Genomic DNA, 5,428 nt, shown 5'->3' on the forward strand with positions numbered 1-5,428 from the left:
AGAAAAGCTATACCTACGCCATTGACAACGACGTAAACGTTCACAGGCAGCTGAAACATAATCTAAATTGTTTCGGTAAGCAACATTACCAAGCCCAAGCCCTAAATTTCCAATAGTCGTTTAAAAAAACACACCACCCTGGGGGTTGCAAAAATGTCCTGATCTGTAACTTGCCTTAAAGCGTAATACCTTAAGGCATTTTTTTAAATGTCTAGACTTACCCAACCCTGCCCTGTCGTGTTCATCACCCCGTGTACCCTCCCCCTTAAAAAAAAAAAAAAAAAACGCTACTCTGCCAATAGATGGCTTTAAAAAATTAAATCGGTCTTTGGATTTTTTTGCAGGATACTGTACGTGGATCACAAGTGTGGTGGCCACCATATTACTACCGCCATCAGTTTTTACCATTAATATCTAAAAATGCAGGTATAATTCAGATTCAGATATCGAAGTTGAAAGGTATAATATAGTGTTTTCCAATGAACGATCTTTTTCCCAATCACGAAGCAAGAGCTCATACTCCGGTAAGATTTTTCAGCACTGTTTCTATGTTTCATTCTCTTGTTGCCAAGAAATAACGCCACTGGGTGTCGGCCTTTGAGATTGAATGTGGCGCTGAAGGAAAATGAACTTTTTGCTGCCATAACACCGTTTTGAAAAACAAAGGACAAACGAAATCCACCCCAAACGTATTTAGCTAAAAAACACAAATAAAAATTTACAAGGAATCTTTTCGCAATAAAAACTATCCTATATAAGGTAGTTTTATAGAACGAATCGAATAAAACAAAACTGGAAATAAAAAATGGAAATCCGAAACCCAAATAGGGGAGAGCGGGGTCACTCTGGAGTCTGGACAAAAAAATTATTTTCCCAATATCTCTTAAACTATACCTAATTTTTGAAAAAAAATAAACAGAATTGTTAAACGCCCCGAAATCTATGTCCCCTAATTTTTTCACAAAGATCACATCATTATTTTAGCTGTAATCAAGCTTTAAAAAAAAATGGGAAAAAAAATATCAGGGGAGAAAACTGCACAGAGAGGGAGAGGGGATAAAAGACATAGTTATAACTCTAATGCCATTGCAAAACTATTGAAAATGAAATTCTTAATAGTTACTTTGGTCATTAAAGTAATATAATATGTGAAAACAAAATAATGATAATATGTTATCAAAATTTGATTTTTAATGCTTGGGGGGGGGGGTGGAATGGACAACGCAGCGCTGAAAATATAAAAAGAGGAGGGGCTTACAAAGTATCAAGTATTGAATCGTAATCGATTATAAGAGAGCAGACTTAAATTTTGTTTGGGCCATGCTTCTCGATCTCGTTAGACCATGTCACCATGACTGATAATATTGAACGTGAAAGCTTTACATTTGCAGAACTATTTATTGGTGAAATTCCATTTACTACAATTGATGCAGGATAGGGTATTTAACTCGAATATTTATGTGTATTTAATCTGTCTAATTTAAAATGATTCTCGTTTTATGGGCTATGAATGTTCATGAAACTTGCAATCGACGTGTCCTTGGTCTTATTCTAATATTCCATTTTTTCATTCTGAACTTGAATAGGTTACTTTGTACATCACTGGCTTTTTGATAACACTAACGGACGATTTTACAGTGCAGAAACTTTAAATGCAATATTCAAAGTGAATCACTATTTGAAATTCCACAGCGAGAAAATTAGTCAAATTTAAGTCAAAGCATTTAGATTTGAAATTATGTTCGTATTAACACTATCCCTACTGGTTGTATTTCAATAGATGCCACGTAAATATGAAATAGTTAACACTAGGCCTAAGCCCACGGAAGATGCTTTAAAGAAAGCTATAGTTGAAGTCCATACCAAACAATGCGCGATTAGAGGTGCTGCAGAAAAGTATAACCTAAGCAAGTCAACTCTTGGTTTTTACTGTCTAAGAAATTAACGGCAATCTATCGAGAACCATCCTATAAAAAAACCACACCATCACAGTCAAATATTTTCAGTGCAACAAGAACAAGAACTTAGTGACTATTTGAAATATAGATGCATTCTCAATCATGGACTAACTAAAATGTTACACATTTATGAATGGCTCGCTTTCATCTCTCAAAAATAAGAAATTTTTCACGGTTCCTCCCAATTCAACAACAATAATTGAACAACCAAAATATCCATGCCTCTGTTTTGCTTTGTCCTTGAAGCTCATGTTTTTTATTTCAAAGTGATGTTACATTACGTTACCCATAAATGTTTCTCATGATGTTTCGAATTTATATGTGGTCTTAATCCAGTTCATTCAAAAAAGAAAAATAATTATCCAAGAATAAATTCATCATTGCTCAATCAAATTAAATTTAAAGTCTTTTGCATTAATAAGAGTAAAATAATAACAAATAATAAAACTCACAAATAAAAGTATAGATGGCGTTTGTTTACAAAATTATTTTGTTTGTTTACAAAAGTTAGTTTTTAATATTTTTATAGTCTACTGCTCTTTAGCCTATAGACCTATAAGCTCCGCCCAAGAAATATCGTTTTCGTCCGATATTACCCCCAAAAAGATGTCCAGTATTACCCGCAGCAAAGACATTTTTCTAAATCATTATTATTCTTAAACGATTAACCGTAACAATAACATTTTAACACCACATGAAAACAGAATGAATAAAGTATTTTATTCAACAATAAAATTTTTTTAAACCGTACAGGTTGTTTAGTGATACAAAAAAATATGGCAATGACAAACATAAAATTAGACCGCAATTTTTTTATTATTGCTATAACTCAAAAACTATTTGCAGGATTTTACTTAAACTTATACCCTGTAGTTGTTATGAAATTCTTCATTTCACACTATTTTTATTTTTTTTCCTCATCCCCACCGTCAGTTATTGAGCTTGTCCAACCTGGTACGTGTCCAGCGGGACCCCGTTCTCCCCTACTCTTCCTGATTTCCAGCCAATCACTGCACGGCTCGATCCCCAAAAGAGAAAAATGAACCAGGGAATAGCCTTCTAATTTACTAACGGAAATATCTCAGGGATAAGGTGTATCTTTCGAATGTTTCGGTGACCGCATCACAGGTAAAGCCGAAAAACGCACAATTTGCATAGACAATTTTGGTTTTTATCTTATAATAATATCTCATGGGTATTATTATAATATAATACCTCATGCTCCCGATTCCCGGTAATTGGTATCCTGGGATTCCTGAGAGTGAATATGAAATATTTTAGGTTTCATTGGTTATATTAAGAAACTTATCAGTCGCGAATACATGTATCGATCGTCGAAGACCTTTTCCAATGCAAAATGTTAAGTGCAATAATGTCATTGCTGCCGAGTATCTGAGATCGATAGTTGGCTGGAATCCATCAAACTTATACGTTATTCATATTTGCTGTATTATTATAATGAAGTTAATTCACCAGAATAGTAGTGTTGGTATTTTTTCTGTGCTGCATTTCCCGGTTTTGCAGCGAGACCAAATCTGATAGTCACTGCCTTTCTATTACGTCGCCCAGTGCCAACCTGAGAAAAAATCTCGTCTCTATTTCACATTCCAAAATTGTGATGAACTTAGAATGAGAGAATAGGATGCGGCTTGAATCAACGTGTATTGGATACACCTGCGACCAGTGCTCTATGAAGAGCAGACAGAGACTGACCCAGAGGGAAGGGGTTATCCCCTATATATAGAGCCGACGGGTGCGGTGTTGCCAGATGGCGTCATCAAACGCCCCTTTCAATGAGCAAAGATAACGTACATTGTTAACTTTGCTCTTTAACATGTTAGAGAAAAATAATAACTGGGGACACACAACACATGCATAACCATGAATAAGTAAACATGAGACTGGGATGGGTGTTATTGTGTCCATTCGGCTGGGAAGAAGTGGCGCCGCGGCTGTTTTTCCTTGTTGAACGGCGTAACACCGGTGGAACAGCATTTTCTTGTATCGGTGGAGCAGGATTCTCTCGTACCGGTGGCTCGGTTGGTTCCGGTTGCGGCGGTTGAACGACTTCCGGCTGGACTGGTGTAGTAGCTGGTGTAGTAGCTGGAAATACGGGTACGCGAGGGCGAAGAAAACGCCGATTGCGCCGAAAAATCCACCCGGCTGGAGTCTTGATGAGGTAGTCTCGATGATGGCCGACTTCTACGATTACTCCGGGGGGTACACCACAGCTTACTGATGGGATGCTGGATCAGGACATGGTTGCCGATGATAAACGGAGCGAGGGGCCGCGTATGCTTGTTGTAATGAGCTATTTGCAGCTCCTTGGACCGTCTCGCCCGTTTCTCGAGTACATCGGCTGCTTTTTGCCATTCTGGTGCGAATGAGTGGCGATGAGCTGGTAGACAGTCACGCACCGGACGGTTGAAAATCAACTGTGCTGGACTTGCACCACCAGATCGCGGCGCGTTTCGGAAAAGCAGGATAATATTGGCGAATTTCTCTTCGTTAAATGCGCCAGCTGTCCATGATCCACGGATGAGCGTCTTCATTGAGTCGATTTCTGCTTCAGCCCGGCCATTGGATTGAGCATAATATGGTGAAGACGTGAGGGAAGTAATCCCCCAATCCGTGAGAAAACGCTGGAACTCTGCGGCACCAAACTGCGGCCCGTTGTCGGACCAAAAGGTGACTGGAGCTCCTACGCTAGAAAAAAAATTACGGATATGGCCAATGACATTGTGTGCTGTTGTTTTTCTGTCACGAAATGCAACCACATGAGGCCAACCACTGAATGAATCCACCATCACTAAAAAATGGCGGCCATTGACTTCGCCTAGATCCGCATGGATTTGTTCAAACGGACGCGTTGCTGGTGGACGGACTCGAAACGGCTCTGGTTGCTGTGAAGGTAGATGTTTTGTACACGTTTTACAATTTCTGGTGGCGTTCACAATGTCATTATCAATGTTCGGCCAGTATACCGATAAACGGGCTCGTTGACGTGTTTTTGTTGCACCTTGGTGCATCTGCACTAAATCACGCAGGATGTTTGCGCGAATAGAATGCGGAATAACGACACGAGGTCCCATTACAATCATGTCATCTGAGTCATCGATTGCTAAACGTTCTTTTACACTCCAAAAGGGACGCAAGTCACTGTCTAAATTACACTTGTCGTTTGGAAAACCAGAGATGATTTGATTTCTCAGTTTTACCATAACCGGATCGATGGCTGCAGCACACTTAATCTTTTCTAACACTGGGTCGAGATTCGGATCAGTTTGTGATAGCTGATTGCCGGAAAGACTCATCAGAGCAATTTTTCCCTGAAAAAATGGCAATCCTTCACCCAGTTCATCACTAGTGGTTGCTTTATCGACCGGCGCTCGAGAGAGGGCATCAGCGTCGGAGTTTTGTTTTCCGGGCACCCAACGAGCAATAAATGAGTAGCGCTGCATCTTAAGGCG

At 39.2% G+C, this 5,428-nt stretch overlaps 2 long non-coding RNA genes across 2 annotated transcripts; one reads left to right on the forward strand and one right to left on the reverse strand.

Moving 5' to 3' along the window:
* Positions 1 to 1,287: 1,287 nt before the first annotated feature.
* On the forward strand, positions 1,288 to 2,351 carry LOC123474081. The gene is made up of 2 exons (XR_006648719.1): positions 1,288 to 1,439; positions 1,587 to 2,351. It is a non-coding gene; the product is annotated as an uncharacterized LOC123474081 (long non-coding RNA).
* Positions 2,352 to 2,573: 222 nt separating this feature from the next.
* Positions 2,574 to 3,644, reverse strand: LOC116926807. Its single transcript, XR_004396330.2, has 3 exons — positions 3,432 to 3,644; positions 3,281 to 3,367; positions 2,574 to 3,213 (listed from the first exon to the last, which is right to left on the reverse strand). It is a non-coding gene; the product is annotated as an uncharacterized LOC116926807 (long non-coding RNA).
* Between the last annotated feature and the right edge of the window lie 1,784 nt (positions 3,645 to 5,428).

This window comes from Daphnia magna, linkage group LG7 (assembly GCF_020631705.1).
Source record: "Daphnia magna isolate NIES linkage group LG7, ASM2063170v1.1, whole genome shotgun sequence".
NCBI lineage: Eukaryota > Metazoa > Arthropoda > Branchiopoda > Diplostraca > Daphniidae > Daphnia > Daphnia magna.